The following is an 18,700-nucleotide window of genomic DNA, read 5'->3' as shown; positions in this document are numbered from 1 at the left end:
CTTCTGCTGTTTTCTGCTCTGCTTGTCTGCGTCAGCGAATGCGCTGATCCTGCTGCTGTTTCCTTTTCTGCTCGTCGCCGTCGGCGACTGCCCTGGTCCTGCTGTTGTTTTCTGCTCTGATCGTCGGCGTCGGCGACTGCGCTGGTACTGCTGCTGTTTTCTTCTCTGCTCGTCGGCGTCTGCTCTGCTTGTCGGCGTCTGCGACTGCGCTGGACCTGCTGCTGTTTTCTGCCCTGCTCGTCGGCGACTGCCTGGTCCTGCTGCTGTTTTCTGCACTGCTCATCGGCGTCGGTGTCTGTGCTGATCCTGCTGCTGTTTTCTGCTCTGCTCATAGGCGTCGGCGACTGCGCTGGTCCTGCTGCTGTTTTCTGCACTGCTCGTCGGCGTCTGCGACTGCGCTGGACCTGCTGCTGTTTTCTGCCCTGCTCGTCGGCGACTGCCTGGTCCTGCTGCTGTTTTCTGCACTGCTCATCGGCGTCAGCGACTGCACTGATCCTGCTGCTGTTTTCTGCTCTGCTCGTCGGCGTCTGCGACTGCGCATCTCCTGCTGCTGTTTTTTGCTCTGCTCGTCGACGACTGCGCTGGTCCTGCTGCTGTTTTCTGCTCTGCTCATCGGCGTCGGCTACTGCGCTGATCCTGCTGCTGTTTTCTGCTCTGCTTGTCTGCGTCAGCGAATGCGCTGGTCCTGCTGCTGTTTCCTGCTCTGCTCGTCGCCGCCGGCGACTGCGCTGGTCCTGCTGTTGTTTTCTGCTCTGATCGTCGGCGTCGGCGACTTCACTGGTCCTACTGCTGTTTTCTTCTCTGTTCGTCGGCGTCTGCTCTGCTCGTCGGCGTCTGCGACTGCGCTGGACCTGCTGCTGTTTTCTGCTCTGCTCATCGGCGACTGCGCTGGTCCTGCTGGTGTTTTCTGCACTGCTCATCGGCGTCGGCGACTGCGCTGGTCCTGCTGTTGTTTTCGCCTCTGCTCATCGGCGTCTGCGACTGCGCTGGTCCTGCTGCTGTTTTCTGCTCTGCTCGTAGGCGTCGGCGACTGCGCTGGTCCTCCTGCTGTTTTCTGCACTGTTCATCGGCGTCGGCGGCTGCGCTGATCCTGCTGCTGTTTTCTGCTCTGCTCGTCGGTGACTGCGCTGGACCTGCTGCTGTTTTCTACACTGCTCATCGGCATCGGCGACTGCGTTGATCCTGCTGCTGTTTTCTGCTCTGCTCGTTGGCGTATGCGACTGCTTATCTCCTGCCGATTTTTTCTGCTCTGCTCGTCGGCGTCAGCGACTGCGCTGATCCTGCTGCTGTTTTCTGCTCTGCTCGTCGGCATCTGCAACTGCGCATCTCCTGCTGCTGTTTTTTGCTCTGTGCGTCGGCTACTGCGCTGATCCTGCTGCTGTTTTCTGCTCTGCTCATTAGCGTCAGCAACTGGGCTGATCCTGCTGCTGTTTTCTGCTCTGCTCGTTGGCGTCTGCAACTGCGCATCTCCTGCCGATTTTTTCTGCTCTGCTCGTCGGCGTCAGCGACTGGGCTGGTCCATCTGTTGTTTTCTGCTCTGATCGTCGGCGTCGGCGACTGCGCTGGTCCTGCTGCTGTTTTCATCACTGCTCGTCGGCGTCTGCTATGCTCGTCGGCGTCTGCGCTGGTCCTGCTGCTGTTTTCTGCTCTTCTCGTCGGCGACTGCTCTGGTCCTGCAGTTGTTTTCGCCTCTGCTCGTCGGCGTCTGCTCTGCTCATCGGCGTCTGCGACTGCGCATCTCCTGCTGCTTTTTTCTGCTCTGCTCGTTGGCGTCAGCGACTGCGCTGACCCTGCTCCTGATTTCTGCTCTGATCGTCTGCGACTGTGCATCTCCTGCTGCTGTTTTTTGCTCTGCTCGTCGGTGTCAGCGACTGCGCTGATCCTGCTGCTGTTTTCTGCTCTGCTCGTCGGTGTCTGCGACTGCGCTGGTCCTGCTGCTGTTTTCTGCTCTGCTCGTCGGCGACTGCGCTGATCCTGCTGCTGTTTTCTGCACTGATCATCGGCGTCGGCGACTGTGCTGGTCCTCCTGCTGTTTTCAGCACTGCTCATCGGCGTCGGCGACTGCGCTTATCCTGCTGCTGTTTTCTGCTTTGCTCGTAGGCGTCGCCGACTGCGCTGGTCCTGCTGCTGTTTTCTGCTCTGCTCATCGGCGACTGCGCTGGTCCTGCTGCTGTTTTCTGCACTGCTCATCGGCGTCGGCGACTGCATTGATCCTGCTGCTGTTTTCTGCTCTGCTCGTTGGCGTCTGCGACTGCGGATCTCCTGATGCTTTTTTCTGCTCTGCTCGTCGGCGTCAGCGACTGCGCTGATCCTGCTGCTGTTTTCTGCTCTGCTCGTCGGTGTCAGCGACTACGCTGATCCTGCTGCTGCTTTCTGCTCTGCTCGTCGGCGTCTGCGACTGCTCTGGTCCTGCTGCTGTTTTTTGCTCTGCTCGTCGGCGTCAGCGACTGCGCTGATCCTGCTGCTGCTTTCTGCTCTGCTCGTTGGCGTCTGCGACTGCGCTGGTCCTGCTGCTGTTTTCTGCTCTGCTTGTCGGCATCAGCGACTGCGCTGATGCTGTTTTCTGCTCTGCTCGTCGAGGTCAGCAACTGCGCTGATCCTGCTGCTGTTTTCTGCTCTGCTCGTCGCCGTCGGCGACTGCGCTCGTCCTGCTGTTGTTTTCTGCTCTGCTCGTCGGTGTCAGCGACTACGCTGATCCTGCTGCTGTTTTCTGCTCTGCTCATTGGCGTCTGCGACTGTTTGGGTCCTGCTGCTGTTTTTTGCTCTGCTCGTTGGCGTCGGTGACTGCGCTGATCCTGCTGCTGCTTTCTGCTCTGCTCATCGGCGTCTGCGACAACGCTGGTCCTGCAGCTGTTTTTTGCTCTGCTCGTCGGCGTCGGTGACTGCGCTGATCCTGCTGTTGTTATCTGCTCTGATCGTCGGCGTCGGCGACTGCACTGATCCTGCTGCTGTTTTCTGCTCTGCTCATCGGCGTCTGCGACTGCGCATCTCCTGCCGATTTTTTCTGCTCTGCTCGTCGGCGTCAGCGACTGGGCTGGTCCATCTGTTGTTTTCTGCTCTGATCGTCGGCGTCGGCGACTGCGCTGGTCCTGCTGCTGTTTTCATCACTGCTCGTCGGCGTCTGCTATGCTCGTCGGCGTCTGCGCTGGTCCTGCTGCTGTTTTCTGCTCTTCTCGTCGGCGACTGCTCTGGTCCTGCAGTTGTTTTCGCCTCTGCTCGTTGGCGTCTGCTCTGCTCATCGGCGTCTGCGACTGCGCATCTCCTGCTGCTTTTTTCTGCTCTGCTCGTTGGCGTCAGCGACTGCGCTGACCCTGCTCCTGATTTCTGCTCTGATCGTCTGCGACTGTGCATCTCCTGCTGCTGTTTTTTGCTCTGCTCGTCGGTGTCAGCGACTGCGCTGATCCTGCTGCTGTTTTCTGCTCTGCTCGTCGGTGTCTGCGACTGCGCTGGTCCTGCTGCTGTTTTCTGCTCTGCTCGTCGGCGCCTGCGCTGATCCTGCTGCTGTTTTCTGCACTGATCATCGGCGTCGGCGACTGTGCTGGTCCTCCTGCTGTTTTCAGCACTGCTCATCGGCGTCGGCGACTGCGCTTATCCTGCTGCTGTTTTCTGCTTTGCTCGTAGGCGTCGCCGACTGCGCTGGTCCTGCTGCTGTTTTCTGCTCTGCTCATCGGCGACTGCGCTGGTCCTGCTGCTGTTTTCTGCACTGCTCATCGGCGTCAGCGACTGCATTGATCCTGCTGCTGTTTTCTGCTCTGCTCGTTGGCGTCTGCGACTGCGGATCTCCTGATGCTTTTTTCTGCTCTGCTCGTCGGCGTCAGCGACTGCGCTGATCCTGCTGCTGTTTTCTGCTCTGCTCGTCGGTGTCAGCGACTACGCTGATCCTGCTGCTGCTTTCTGCTCTGCTCGTCGGCGTCTGCGACTGCTCTGGTCCTGCTGCTGTTTTTTGCTCTGCTCGTCGGCGTCAGCGACTGCGCTGATCCTGCTGCTGCTTTCTGCTCTGCTCCTTGGCGTCTGCGACTGCGCTGGTCCTGCTGCTGTTTTCTGCTCTGCTTGTCGGCATCAGCGACTGCGCTGATGCTGTTTTCTGCTCTGCTCGTCGAGGTCAGCAACTGCGCTGATCCTGCTGCTGTTTTCTGCTCTGCTCGTCGCCGTCGGCGACTGCGCTCGTCCTGCTGTTGTTTTCTGCTCTGCTCGTCGGTGTCAGCGACTACGCTGATCCTGCTGCTGTTTTCTGCTCTGCTCATTGGCGTCTGCGACTGTTTGGGTCCTGCTGCTGTTTTTTGCTCTGCTCGTCGGCGTCGGTGACTGCGCTGATCCTGCTGTTGTTATCTGCTCTGATCGTCGGCGTCGGCGACTGCACTGATCCTGCTGCTGTTTTCTGCTCTGCTCATCGGCGTCTGCGACTGCGCATCTCCTGCTGCTGTTTTTTGCTCTGCTCGTCGGCGAATGCGCTGGTCCTGCTGCTGTTTCCTGCTCTGCTCGTCGCCGCCGGCGACTGCGCTGGTCCTGCTGTTGTTTTCTGCTCTGATCGTCGGCGTCGGCGACTGCACTGGTCCTGCTGCTGTTTTCTTCTCTGCTCGTCGGCGTCTGCTCTGCTCGTCGGCGTCTGCGACTGCGCTGGACCTGCTGCTGTTTTCTGCTCTGCTCATCGGCGACTGCGCTGGTCCTGCTGGTGTTTTCTGCACTGCTCATCGGCGTCGGCGACTGCGCTGGTCCTGCTGTTGTTTTCGCCTCTGCTCGTCGGCGTCTGCGACTGCGCTGGTCCTGCTGCTGTTTTCTGCTCTGCTCGTAGGCGTCGGCGACTGCGCTGGTCCTCCTGCTGTTTTCTGCACTGTTCATCGGCGTCGGCGGCTGCGCTGATCCTGCTGCTGTTTTCTGCTCTGCTCGTCGGTGACTGCGCTGGACCTGCTGCTGTTTTCTACACTGCTCATCGGCATCGGCGACTGCGTTGATCCTGCTGCTGTTTTCTGCTCTGCTCGTTGGCGTATGCGACTGCTTATCTCCTGCAGATTTTTTTCTGCTCTGCTCGTCGGCGTCAGCGACTGCGCTGATCCTGCTGCTGTTTTCTGCTCTGCTCGTCGGCGTCTGCAACTGCGCATCTCCTGCTGCTGTTTTTTGCTCTGTGCGTCGGCTACTGCGCTGATCCTGCTGCTGTTTTCTGCTCTGCTCATTGGCGTCAGCGACTGGGCTGATCCTGCTGCTGTTTTCTGCTCTGCTCGTCTGCGTCAGCGAATGTGCTGATCCTGCTGCTGTTTTCTGCACTGCTCATCGGCGTCGGCGACTGCGTTGATCCTGCTGCTGTTTTCTGCTCTGCTCGTTGGCGTCTGCGACTGCGCATCTCCTGCCGATTTTTTCTGCTCTGCTCGTTGGCGTCAGCGACTGGGCTGGTCCATCTGTTGTTTTCTGCTCTGATCGCCGGCGTCGGCGACTGCGCTGGTCCTGCTGCTGTTTTCATCTCTGCTCGTCGGCGTCTGCTCTGCTCGTCGGCGTCTGCGCTGGTCCTGCTGCTGTTTTCTGCTCTGCTCGTCGGCGACTGCTCTGGTCCTGCAGTTGTTTTCGCCTCTGCTCGTCGGCGTCTGCTCTGCTCATCGGCGTCTGCGACTGCGCATCTCCTGCTGCTTTTTTCTGCTCTGCTCGTTGGCATCAGCGACTGCGCTGACCCTGCTGCTGATTTCTGCTCTGATCGTCTGCGACTGCGCATCTCCTGCTGCTGTTTTCTGCTCTGCTCGTCGGTGTCAGCGACTGCGCTGATCCTGCTGCTGTTTTCTGCTCTGCTCGTCGGTGTCTGCGACTGCACTGGTCCTGCTGCTGTTTTCTGCTCTGCTCGTCGGCGACTGCGCTGATCCTGCTGCTGTTTTCTGCTCTGCTCGTAGGCGTCGGCGACTGCGCTGGTCCTCCTGTTGTTTACTGCTCTGCTCATCGGCGTCCACTACTGCGCTGATCCTTCTGCTGTTTTGTGCTCTGCTTGTCTGCGTCAGCGAATGCGCTGATCCTGCTGCTGTTTCCTTCTCTGCTCATCGCCGTCGGCAACTGCCCTGGTCCTGCTGTTGTTTTCTGCTCTGATCGTCGGCGTCGGCGACTGCGCTGGTACTGCTGCTGTTTTCTTCTCTGCTCGTCGGCATCTGCTCTGCTTGTCGGCGTCTGCGACTGCGCTGGTCCTGCTGCTGTTTTCTGCTCTGCTCATCGGCGACTGCGCTGGTCCTGCTGGTGTTTTCTGCACTTCTCATCGGCGTCGGCGACTGCGCTGTTCCTGCTGTTGTTTTCGCCTCTGCTCGTCGGCGTCTGCGACTGCGCTGGTCCTGCTGCTGTTTTCTGCTCTGCTGGTCGGCGACTGCGCTGGTCCTGCTGCTGTTTTCTGCACTGCTCATCGGCGTCGGCGACTGTGCTGATCCTGCTGCTGTTTTCTGCTTTGCTCGTAGGCGTCGGTGACTGCGCTGGTCCTGCTGCTGTTTTCTGCACTGCTCATCGGCGTCGGCGACTGCGTTGATCCTGCTGCTGTTTTCTGCTCTGCTCATTGGCATCTGCGACTGCGCATCTCCTGCTGCTTTTTTCTGCTCTGCTCGTCGGCGTCAGTGACTGCGCTGATCCTGCTGCTGTTTTCTGCTCTGCTCATTGGCATCTGCGACTGCGCATCTCCTGCTGCTTTTTTCTGCTCTGCTCGTCGGCGTCAGTGACTGCGTTGACCCTGCTGCTGTTTTCTGCTCTGATCGTCTGCGACTGCGCATCTCCTGCTGCTGTTTTTTGCTCTGCTCGTCGGCGTCAGCGACTGCGCTTATCCTGCTGCTGTTTTCTGCTCTGCTCGTCGGCGTCTGTGACTGCGCATCTCCTGCTGCTGTCTTTTGCTCTGCTTGTCGGCGACTGTGCTGGTCCTGCTGCTGTTTTCTGCTCTGCTCATCGGCATCGACTACTGCGCTGATCCTTCTGCTGTTTTCTGCTCTGCTCGTCCGTGACTGCGCTGGACCTGCTGCTGTTTTCTACACTGCTCATCGGCATCGGCGACTGCGTTGATCCTGCTGCTGTTTTCTGCTCTGCTCGTTGGCGTATGCGACTGCTTATCTCCTGCCGATTTTTTCTGCTCTGCTCGTCGGCGTCAGCGACTGCGCTGATCCTGCTGCTGTTTTCTGCTCTGCTCATTGGCATCTGCGACTGCGCATCTCCTGCTGCTTTTTTCTGCTCTGCTCGTCGGCGTCAGTGACTGCGTTGACCCTGCTGCTGTTTTCTGCTCTGATCGTCAGCGACTGCGCTTATCCTGCTGCTGTTTTCTGCTCTGCTCATCGGCGTCTGTGACTGCGCATCTCCTGCTGCTGTGTTTTGCTCTGCTCGTCGGCGACTGTGCACGTCCTGCTGCTGTTTTCTGCTCTGCTCATCGGCGTTGACTACTGCGCTGATCCTTCAGCTGTTTTCTGCTCTGCTCGTCGGTGACTGCGCTGATCCTGCTGCTGCTTTCTGCTCTGCTCATCGGCGTCTGCGACAACGCTGGTCCTGCAGCTGTTTTTTGCTCTGCTCGTCGGCGTCGGTGACTGCGCTGATCCTGCTGTTGTTATCTGCTCTGATCGTCGGCGTCGGCGACTGCACTGATCCTGCTGCTGTTTTCTGCTCTGCTCATCGGCGTCTGCGACTGCGCATCTCCTGCTGCTGTTTTTTGCTCTGCTCGTCGGCGAATGCGCTGGTCCTTCTGCTGTTTCCTGCTCTGCTCGTCGCCGCCGGCGACTGCGCTGGTCCTGCTGTTATTTTCTGCTCTGATCGTCGGCGTCGGCGACTGCACTGGTCCTGCTGCTGTTTTCTTCTCTGCTCGTCGGCGTCTGCTCTGCTCGTCGGCGTCTGCGACTGCGCTGGACCTGCTGCTGTTTTCTGCTCTGCTCATCGGCGACTGCGCTGGTCCTGCTGGTGTTTTCTGCACTGCTCATCGGCGTCGGCGACTGCGCTGGTCCTGCTGTTGTTTTCGCCTCTGCTCGTCGGCGTCTGCGACTGCGCTGGTCCTGCTGCTGTTTTCTGCTCTGCTCGTAGGCGTCGGCGACTGCGCTGGTCCTCCTGCTGTTTTCTGCACTGTTCATCGGCGTCGGCGGCTGCGCTGATCCTGCTGCTGTTTTCTGCTCTGCTCGTCGGTGACTGCGCTGGACCTGCTGCTGTTTTCTACACTGCTCATCGGCATCGGCGACTGCGTTGATCCTGCTGCTGTTTTCTGCTCTGCTCGTTGGCGTATGCGACTGCTTATCTCCTGCCGATTTTTTTCTGCTCTGCTCGTCGGCGTCAGCGACTGCGCTGATCCTGCTGCTGTTTTCTGCTCTGCTCGTCGGCGTCTGCAACTGCGCATCTCCTGCTGCTGTTTTTTGCTCTGTGCGTCGGCTACTGCGCTGATCCTGCTGCTGTTTTCTGCTCTGCTCATTGGCGTCAGCGACTGGGCTGATCCTGCTGCTGTTTTCTGCTCTGCTCGTCTGCGTCAGCGAATGTGCTGATCCTGCTGCTGTTTTCTGCACTGCTCATCGGCGTCGGCGACTGCGTTGATCCTGCTGCTGTTTTCTGCTCTGCTCGTTGGCGTCTGCGACTGCGCATCTCCTGCCGATTTTTTCTGCTCTGCTCGTTGGCGTCAGCGACTGGGCTGGTCCATCTGTTGTTTTCTGCTCTGATCGCCGGCGTCGGCGACTGCGCTGGTCCTGCTGCTGTTTTCATCTCTGCTCGTCGGCGTCTGCTCTGCTCGTCGGCGTCTGCGCTGGTCCTGCTGCTGTTTTCTGCTCTGCTCGTCGGCGACTGCTCTGGTCCTGCAGTTGTTTTCGCCTCTGCTCGTCGGCGTCTGCTCTGCTCATCGGCGTCTGCGACTGCGCATCTCCTGCTGCTTTTTTCTGCTCTGCTCGTTGGCATCAGCGACTGCGCTGACCCTGCTGCTGATTTCTGCTCTGATCGTCTGCGACTGCGCATCTCCTGCTGCTGTTTTCTGCTCTGCTCGTCGGTGTCAGCGACTGCGCTGATCCTGCTGCTGTTTTCTGCTCTGCTCGTCGGTGTCTGCGACTGCACTGGTCCTGCTGCTGTTTTCTGCTCTGCTCGTCGGCGACTGCGCTGATCCTGCTGCTGTTTTCTGCTCTGCTCGTAGGCGTCGGCGACTGCGCTGGTCCTCCTGTTGTTTACTGCTCTGCTCATCGGCGTCCACTACTGCGCTGATCCTTCTGCTGTTTTGTGCTCTGCTTGTCTGCGTCAGCGAATGCGCTGATCCTGCTGCTGTTTCCTTCTCTGCTCATCGCCGTCGGCAACTGCCCTGGTCCTGCTGTTGTTTTCTGCTCTGATCGTCGGCGTCGGCGACTGCGCTGGTACTGCTGCTGTTTTCTTCTCTGCTCGTCGGCATCTGCTCTGCTTGTCGGCGTCTGCGACTGCGCTGGTCCTGCTGCTGTTTTCTGCTCTGCTCATCGGCGACTGCGCTGGTCCTGCTGGTGTTTTCTGCACTTCTCATCGGCGTCGGCGACTGCGCTGTTCCTGCTGTTGTTTTCGCCTCTGCTCGTCGGCGTCTGCGACTGCGCTGGTCCTGCTGCTGTTTTCTGCTCTGCTGGTCGGCGACTGCGCTGGTCCTGCTGCTGTTTTCTGCACTGCTCATCGGCGTCGGCGACTGTGCTGATCCTGCTGCTGTTTTCTGCTTTGCTCGTAGGCGTCGGCGACTGCGCTGGTCCTGCTGCTGTTTTCTGCACTGCTCATCGGCGTCGGCGACTGCGTTGATCCTGCTGCTGTTTTCTGCTCTGCTCATTGGCATCTGCGACTGCGCATCTCCTGCTGCTTTTTTCTGCTCTGCTCGTCGGCGTCAGTGACTGCGCTGATCCTGCTGCTGTTTTCTGCTCTGCTCATTGGCATCTGCGACTGCGCATCTCCTGCTGCTTTTTTCTGCTCTGCTCGTCGGCGTCAGTGACTGCGTTGACCCTGCTGCTGTTTTCTGCTCTGATCGTCTGCGACTGCGCATCTCCTGCTGCTGTTTTTTGCTCTGCTCGTCGGCGTCAGCGACTGCGCTTATCCTGCTGCTGTTTTCTGCTCTGCTCGTCGGCGTCTGTGACTGCGCATCTCCTGCTGCTGTCTTTTGCTCTGCTCGTCGGCGACTGTGCTGGTCCTGCTGCTGTTTTCTGCTCTGCTCATCGGCATCGACTACTGCGCTGATCCTTCTGCTGTTTTCTGCTCAGCTCGTCGGTGACTGCGCTGGACCTGCTGCTGTTTTCTACACTGCTCATCGGCATCGGCGACTGCGTTGATCCTGCTGCTGTTTTCTGCTCTGCTCGTTGGCGTATGCGACTGCTTATCTCCTGCCGATTTTTTCTGCTCTGCTCGTCGGCGTCAGCGACTGCGCTGATCCTGCTGCTGTTTTCTGCTCTGCTCATTGGCATCTGCGACTGCGCATCTCCTGCTGCTTTTTTCTGCTCTGCTCGTCGGCGTCAGTGACTGCGTTGACCCTGCTGCTGTTTTCTGCTCTGATCGTCAGCGACTGCGCTTATCCTGCTGCTGTTTTCTGCTCTGCTCATCGGCGTCTGTGACTGCGCATCTCCTGCTGCTGTGTTTTGCTCTGCTCGTCGGCGACTGTGCTGGTCCTGCTGCTGTTTTCTGCTCTGCTCATCGGCGTCGACTACTGCGCTGATCCTTCAGCTGTTTTCTGCTCTGCTCGTCGGTGACTGCGCTGATCCTGCTGCTGCTTTCTGCTCTGCTCATCGGCGTCTGCGACAACGCTGGTCCTGCAGCTGTTTTTTGCTCTGCTCGTCGGCGTCGGTGACTGCGCTGATCCTGCTGTTGTTTTCTGCTCTGCTCATCGGCGTCTGCGACTGCGCATCTCCTGCTGCTGTTTTTTGCTCTGCTCGTCGGCGAATGCGCTGGTCCTGCTGCTGTTTCCTGCTCTGCTCGTCGCCGCCGGCGACTGCGCTGGTCCTGCTGTTGTTTTCTGCTCTGATCGTCGGCGTCGGCGACTGCACTGGTCCTGCTGCTGTTTTCTTCTCTGCTCGTCGGCGTCTGCTCTGCTCGTCGGCGTCTGCGACTGCGCTGGACCTGCTGCTGTTTTCTGCTCTGCTCATCGCCGACTGCGCTGGTCCTGCTGGTGTTTTCTGCACTGCTCATCGGCGTCGGCGACTGCGCTGGTCCTGCTGTTGTTTTCGCCTCTGCTCGTCGGCGTCTGCGACTGCGCTGGTCCTGCTGCTGTTTTCTGCTCTGCTCGTAGGCGTCGGCGACTGCGCTGGTCCTCCTGCTGTTTTCTGCACTGTTCATCGGCGTCGGCGGCTGCGCTGATCCTGCTGCTGTTTTCTGCTCTGCTCGTCGGTGACTGCGCTGGACCTGCTGCTGTTTTCTACACTGCTCATCGGCATCGGCGACTGTGTTGATCCTGCTGCTGTTTTCTGCTCTGCTCGTTGGCGTATGCGACTGCTTATCTCCTGCCGATTTTTTTCTGCTCTGCTCGTCGGCGTCAGCGACTGCGCTGATCCTGCTGCTGTTTTCTGCTCTGCTCGTCGGCGTCTGCAACTGCGCATCTCCTGCTGCTGTTTTTTGCTCTGTGCGTCGGCTACTGCGCTGATCCTGCTGCTGTTTTCTGCTCTGCTCATTGGCGTCAGCGACTGGGCTGATCCTGCTGCTGTTTTCTGCTCTGCTCGTCTGCGTCAGCGAATGTGCTGATCCTGCTGCTGTTTTCTGCACTGCTCATCGGCGTCGGCGACTGCGTTGATCCTGCTGCTGTTTTCTGCTCTGCTCGTTGGCGTCTGCGACTGCGCATCTCCTGCCGATTTTTTCTGCTCTGCTCGTTGGCGTCAGCGACTGGGCTGGTCCATCTGTTGTTTTCTGCTCTGATCGCCGGCGTCGGCGACTGCGCTGGTCCTGCTGCTGTTTTCATCTCTGCTCGTCGGCGTCTGCTCTGCTCGTCGGCGTCTGCGCTGGTCCTGCTGCTGTTTTCTACTCTGCTCGTCGGCGACTGCTCTGGTCCTGCAGTTGTTTTCGCCTCTGCTCGTCGGCGTCTGCTCTGCTCATCGGCGTCTGCGACTGCGCATCTCCTGCTGCTTTTTTCTGCTCTGCTCGTTGGCATCAGCGACTGCGCTGACCCTGCTGCTGATTTCTGCTCTGATCGTCTGCGACTGCGCATCTCCTGCTGCTGTTTTCTGCTCTGCTCGTCGGTGTCAGCGACTGCGCTGATCCTGCTGCTGTTTTCTGCTCTGCTCGTCGGTGTCTGCGACTGCACTGGTCCTGCTGCTGTTTTCTGCTCTGCTCGTCGGCGACTGCGCTGATCCTGCTGCTGTTTTCTGCTCTGCTCGTAGGCGTCGGCGACTGCGCTGGTCCTCCTGTTGTTTACTGCTCTGCTCATCGGCGTCCACTACTGCGCTGATCCTTCTGCTGTTTTGTGCTCTGCTTGTCTGCGTCAGCGAATGCGCTGATCCTGCTGCTGTTTCCTTCTCTGCTCATCGCCGTCGGCAACTGCCCTGGTCCTGCTGTTGTTTTCTGCTCTGATCGTCGGCGTCGGCGACTGCGCTGGTACTGCTGCTGTTTTCTTCTCTGCTCGTCGGCATCTGCTCTGCTTGTCGGCGTCTGCGACTGCGCTGGTCCTGCTGCTGTTTTCTGCTCTGCTCATCGGCGACTGCGCTGGTCCTGCTGGTGTTTTCTGCACTTCTCATCGGCGTCGGCGACTGCGCTGTTCCTGCTGTTGTTTTCGCCTCTGCTCGTCGGCGTCTGCGACTGTGCTGGTCCTGCTGCTGTTTTCTGCTCTGCTGGTCGGCGACTGCGCTGGTCCTGCTGCTGTTTTCTGCACTGCTCATCGGCGTCGGCGACTGTGCTGATCCTGCTGCTGTTTTCTGCTTTGCTCGTAGGCGTCGGCGACTGCGCTGGTCCTGCTGCTGTTTTCTGCACTGCTCATCGGCGTCGGCGACTGCGTTGATCCTGCTGCTGTTTTCTGCTCTGCTCATTGGCATCTGCGACTGCGCATCTCCTGCTGCTTTTTTCTGCTCTGCTCGTCGGCGTCAGTGACTGCGCTGATCCTGCTGCTGTTTTCTGCTCTGCTCATTGGCATCTGCGACTGCGCATCTCCTGCTGCTTTTTTCTGCTCTGCTCGTCGGCGTCAGTGACTGCGTTGACCCTGCTGCTGTTTTCTGCTCTGATCGTCTGCGACTGCGCATCTCCTGCTGCTGTTTTTTGCTCTGCTCGTCGGCGTCAGGGACTGCGCTTATCCTGCTGCTGTTTTCTGCTCTGCTCGTCGGCGTCTGTGACTGCGCATCTCCTGCTGCTGTCTTTTGCTCTGCTCGTCGGCGACTGTGCTGGTCCTGCTGCTGTTTTCTGCTCTGCTCATCGGCATCGACTACTGCGCTGATCCTTCTGCTGTTTTCTGCTCAGCTCGTCGGTGACTGCGCTGGACCTGCTGCTGTTTTCTACACTGCTCATCGGCATCGGCGACTGCGTTGATCCTGCTGCTGTTTTCTGCTCTGCTCGTTGGCGTATGCGACTGCTTATCTCCTGCCGATTTTTTCTGCTCTGCTCGTCGGCGTCAGCGACTGCGCTGATCCTGCTGCTGTTTTCTGCTCTGCTCATTGGCATCTGCGACTGCGCATCTCCTGCTGCTTTTTTCTGCTCTGCTCGTCGGCGTCAGTGACTGCGTTGACCCTGCTGCTGTTTTCTGCTCTGATCGTCAGCGACTGCGCTTATCCTGCTGCTGTTTTCTGCTCTGCTCATCGGCGTCTGTGACTGCGCATCTCCTGCTGCTGTGTTTTGCTCTGCTCGTCGGCGACTGTGCTGGTCCTGCTGCTGTTTTCTGCTCTGCTCATCGGCGTCGACTACTGCGCTGATCCTTCAGCTGTTTTCTGCTCTGCTCGTCGGTGACTGCGCTGATCCTGCTGCTGCTTTCTGCTCTGCTCATCGGCGTCTGCGACAACGCTGGTCCTGCAGCTGTTTTTTGCTCTGCTCGTCGGCGTCGGTGACTGCGCTGATCCTGCTGTTGTTTTCTGCTCTGCTCATCGGCGTCTGCGACTGCGCATCTCCTGCTGCTGTTTTTTGCTCTGCTCGTCGGCGAATGCGCTGGTCCTGCTGCTGTTTCCTGCTCTGCTCGTCGCCGCCGGCGACTGCGCTGGTCCTGCTGTTGTTTTCTGCTCTGATCGTCGGCGTCGGCGACTGCACTGGTCCTGCTGCTGTTTTCTTCTCTGCTCGTCGGCGTCTGCGACTGCGCTGGACCTGCTGCTGTTTTCTGCTCTGCTCATCGCCGACTGCGCTGGTCCTGCTGGTGTTTTCTGCACTGCTCATCGGCGTCGGCGACTGCGCTGGTCCTGCTGTTGTTTTCGCCTCTGCTCGTCGGCGTCTGCGACTGCGCTGGTCCTGCTGCTGTTTTCTGCTCTGCTCGTAGGCGTCGGCGACTGCGCTGGTCCTCCTGCTGTTTTCTGCACTGTTCATCGGCGTCGGCGGCTGCGCTGATCCTGCTGCTGTTTTCTGCTCTGCTCGTCGGTGACTGCGCTGGACCTGCTGCTGTTTTCTACACTGCTCATCGGCATCGGCGACTGCGTTGATCCTGCTGCTGTTTTCTGCTCTGCTCGTTGGCGTATGCGACTGCTTATCTCCTGCCGATTTTTTTCTGCTCTGCTCGTCGGCGTCAGCGACTGCGCTGATCCTGCTGCTGTTTTCTGCTCTGCTCGTCGGCGTCTGCAACTGCGCATCTCCTGCTGCTGTTTTTTGCTCTGTGCGTCGGCTACTGCGCTGATCCTGCTGCTGTTTTCTGCTCTGCTCATTGGCGTCAGCGACTGGGCTGATCCTGCTGCTGTTTTCTGCTCTGCTCGTCTGCGTCAGCGAATGTGCTGATCCTGCTGCTGTTTTCTGCACTGCTCATCGGCATCGGCGACTGCGTTGATCCTGCTGCTGTTTTCTGCTCTGCTCGTTGGCGTCTGCGACTGCGCATCTCCTGCCGATTTTTTCTGCTCTGCTCGTTGGCGTCAGCGACTGGGCTGGTCCATCTGTTGTTTTCTGCTCTGATCGCCGGCGTCGGCGACTGCGCTGGTCCTGCTGCTGTTTTCATCTCTGCTCGTCGGCGTCTGCTCTGCTCGTCGGCGTCTGCGCTGGTCCTGCTGCTGTTTTCTGCTCTGCTCGTCGGCGACTGCTCTGGTCCTGCAGTTGTTTTCGCCTCTGCTCGTCGGCGTCTGCTCTGCTCATCGGCGTCTGCGACTGCGCATCTCCTGCTGCTTTTTTCTGCTCTGCTCGTTGGCATCAGCGACTGCGCTGACCCTGCTGCTGATTTCTGCTCTGATCGTCTGCGACTGCGCATCTCCTGCTGCTGTTTTCTGCTCTGCTCGTCGGTGTCAGCGACTGCGCTGATCCTGCTGCTGTTTTCTGCTCTGCTCGTCGGTGTCTGCGACTGCACTGGTCCTGCTGCTGTTTTCTGCTCTGCTCGTCGGCGACTGCGCTGATCCTGCTGCTGTTTTCTGCTCTGCTCGTAGGCGTCGGCGACTGCGCTGGTCCTCCTGTTGTTTACTGCTCTGCTCATCGGCGTCCACTACTGCGCTGATCCTTCTGCTGTTTTGTGCTCTGCTTGTCTGCGTCAGCGAATGCGCTGATCCTGCTGCTGTTTCCTTCTCTGCTCATCGCCGTCGGCAACTGCCCTGGTCCTGCTGTTGTTTTCTGCTCTGATCGTCGGCGTCGGCGACTGCGCTGGTACTGCTGCTGTTTTCTTCTCTGCTCGTCGGCATCTGCTCTGCTTGTCGGCGTCTGCGACTGCGCTGGTCCTGCTGCTGTTTTCTGCTCTGCTCATCGGCGACTGCGCTGGTCCTGCTGGTGTTTTCTGCACTTCTCATCGGCGTCGGCGACTGCGCTGTTCCTGCTGTTGTTTTCGCCTCTGCTCGTCGGCGTCTGCGACTGCGCTGGTCCTGCTGCTGTTTTCTGCTCTGCTGGTCGGCGACTGCGCTGGTCCTGCTGCTGTTTTCTGCACTGCTCATCGGCGTCGGCGACTGTGCTGATCCTGCTGCTGTTTTCTGCTTTGCTCGTAGGCGTCGGCGACTGCGCTGGTCCTGCTGCTGTTTTCTGCACTGCTCATCGGCGTCGGCGACTGCGTTGATCCTGCTGCTGTTTTCTGCTCTGCTCATTGGCATCTGCGACTGCGCATCTCCTGCTGCTTTTTTCTGCTCTGCTCGTCGGCGTCAGTGACTGCGCTGATCCTGCTGCTGTTTTCTGCTCTGCTCATTGGCATCTGCGACTGCGCATCTCCTGCTGCTTTTTTCTGCTCTGCTCGTCGGCGTCAGTGACTGCGTTGACCCTGCTGCTGTTTTCTGCTCTGATCGTCTGCGACTGCGCATCTCCTGCTGCTGTTTTTTGCTCTGCTCGTCGGCGTCAGCGACTGCGCTTATCCTGCTGCTGTTTTCTGCTCTGCTCGTCGGCGTCTGTGACTGCGCATCTCCTGCTGCTGTCTTTTGCTCTGCTCGTCGGCGACTGTGCTGGTCCTGCTGCTGTTTTCTGCTCTGCTCATCGGCATCGACTACTGCGCTGATCCTTCTGCTGTTTTCTGCTCTGCTCGTCGGTGACTGCGCTGAAACTGCTGCTGTTTTCTACACTGCTCATCGGCATCGGCGACTGCGTTGATCCTGCTGCTGTTTTCTGCTCTGCTCGTTGGCGTATGCGACTGCTTATCTCCTGCCGATTTTTTCTGCTCTGCTCGTCGGCGTCAGCGACTGCGCTGATCCTGCTGCTGTTTTCTGCTCTGCTCATTGGCATCTGCGACTGCGCATCTCCTGCTGCTTTTTTCTGATCTGCTCGTCGGCGTCAGTGACTGCGTTGACCCTGCTGCTGTTTTCTGCTCTGATCGTCAGCGACTGCGCTTATCCTGCTGCTGTTTTCTGCTCTGCTCATCGGCGTCTGTGCTGGTCCTGCTGCTGTTTTCTGCTCTGCTCGTCGGTGACTGCGCTGGACCTGCTGCTGTTTTCTACACTGCTCATCGGCATCGGCGACTGCGTTGATCTTGCTGCTGTTTTCTGCTCTGCTCGTTGGCGTATGCGACTGCTTATCTCCTGCCGATTTTTTCTGCTCTCCTCGTCGGCGTCAGCGACTGCGCTGATCCTGCTACTGTTTTCTGCTCTGCTCGTCGGCGTCTGCAACTGGGCTGATCCTGCTGCTGTTTTCTGCTCTGCTCGTCTGCGTCAGCGAATGTGCTGATCCTGCTGCTGTTTTCTGCACTGCTCATCGGCGTCGGCGACTGCGTTGATCCTGCTGCTGTTTTCTGCTCTGCTCGTTGGCGTCTGCGACTGCGCATCTCCTGCCGATTTTTTCTGCTCTGCTAGTCGGCGTCTGCGCTGGTCCTGCTGCTGTTTTCTGCTCTGCTCGTCGGCGACTGCTCTGGTCCTGCAGTTGTTTTCGCCTCTGCTCCTCGGCGTCTGCTCTGCTCATCGGCGTCTGCGACTGCGCATCTCCTGCTGCTGTTTTTTATTCTGCTCGTCGGAGTCAGCGACTGCGCTGATCCTGCTGCTGTTTTCTGCTCTGCTCGTCGGTGTCTGCGACTGCGCTGGTCCTGCTGCTGTTTTCTGCTCTGCTTGTCGGCGACTGCGCTGATCCTGCTGCTGTTTTCTGCTCTGCTCGTAGGCGTCGGCGACTGCGCTGGTCCTCCTGCTGTTTTCAGCACTGCTCATCGGCGTCGGCGACTGCGCTTATCCTGCTGCTGTTTTCTGCTTTGCTCGTAGGCGTCGCCGACTGCGCTGGTCCTGCTGCTGTTTTCTGCTCTGCTCATCGGCGACTGCGCTGGTCCTGCTGCTGTTTTCTGCACTGCTCATCGGCGTCGGCGACTGCGTTGATCCTGCTGCTGTTTTCTGCTCTGCTCGTTGGCGTCTGCGACTGCGGATCTCCTGATGCTTTTTTCTGCTCTGCTCGTCGGCGTCAGCGACTGCGCTGATCCTGCTGCTGTTTTCTGCTCTGCTCGTCGGTGTCAGCGACTACGCTGATCCTGCTGCTGTTTTCTGCACTGCTCGTCGGCGTCTGCGACTGCTCTGGTCCTGCTGCTGTTTTTTGCTCTGCTCATCGGCGTCAGCGACTGCGCTGATCCTGCTGCTGCTTTCTGCTCTGCTCGTTGGCGTCTGCGACTGCGCTGGTCCTGCTGCTGTTTTCTGCTCTGCTTGTCGGCATCAGCGACTGCGCTGATGCTGTTTTCTGCTCTGCTCGTCGAGGTCAGCAAATCCGCTGATCCTGCTGCTGTTTTCTGCTCTGATCGTCGCCGTCGGCGAATGCGCTAGTCCTGCTGTTGTTTTCTGCTCTGCTCGTCGGTGTCAGCGACTACGCTGATCCTGCTGCTGTTTTCTGCTCTGCTCATTGGCGTCTGCGACTGTTTTGGTCCTGCTGCTGTTTTTTGCTCTGCTTGTTGGCGTCGGTGACTGCGCTGATCCTGCTGCTGCTTTCTGCTCTGCTCGTCGGAGTCTGCGACTGCGCTCGTCCTGCTGCTGTTTTCTGCTCTGCTCATCGGCGTCTGCGACTGCGTTGGTCCTGCTGCTGTTTTTTGCTCTGCTCGTCGGCGTCGGTGACTGCGCTGATCCTGCTGTTGTTATCTGCTCTGATCGTCGGCGTCGGCGACTGCGCTGGTCCTGCTGTTGTTTTCTGCTCTGCTCATCGGCGTCTGCTACTGCGCTGATCCTGCTGCTATTTTCTGCTCTGCTCATCGGCGTCAGCGACTGGGCTGATCCTGCTGCTGTTTTCTGCTCTGCTCGTCTGCGTCAGCGAATGCGCTGATCCTGCTGCTGTTTTCTGCTCTGCTCGTCGCCGTAAG

Source organism: Nothobranchius furzeri, chromosome 8 (genome assembly GCF_043380555.1).
Source record: "Nothobranchius furzeri strain GRZ-AD chromosome 8, NfurGRZ-RIMD1, whole genome shotgun sequence".
In the NCBI taxonomy this organism is placed as follows: domain Eukaryota; kingdom Metazoa; phylum Chordata; class Actinopteri; order Cyprinodontiformes; family Nothobranchiidae; genus Nothobranchius; species Nothobranchius furzeri.
This window is presented reverse-complemented; position numbering follows the sequence as displayed.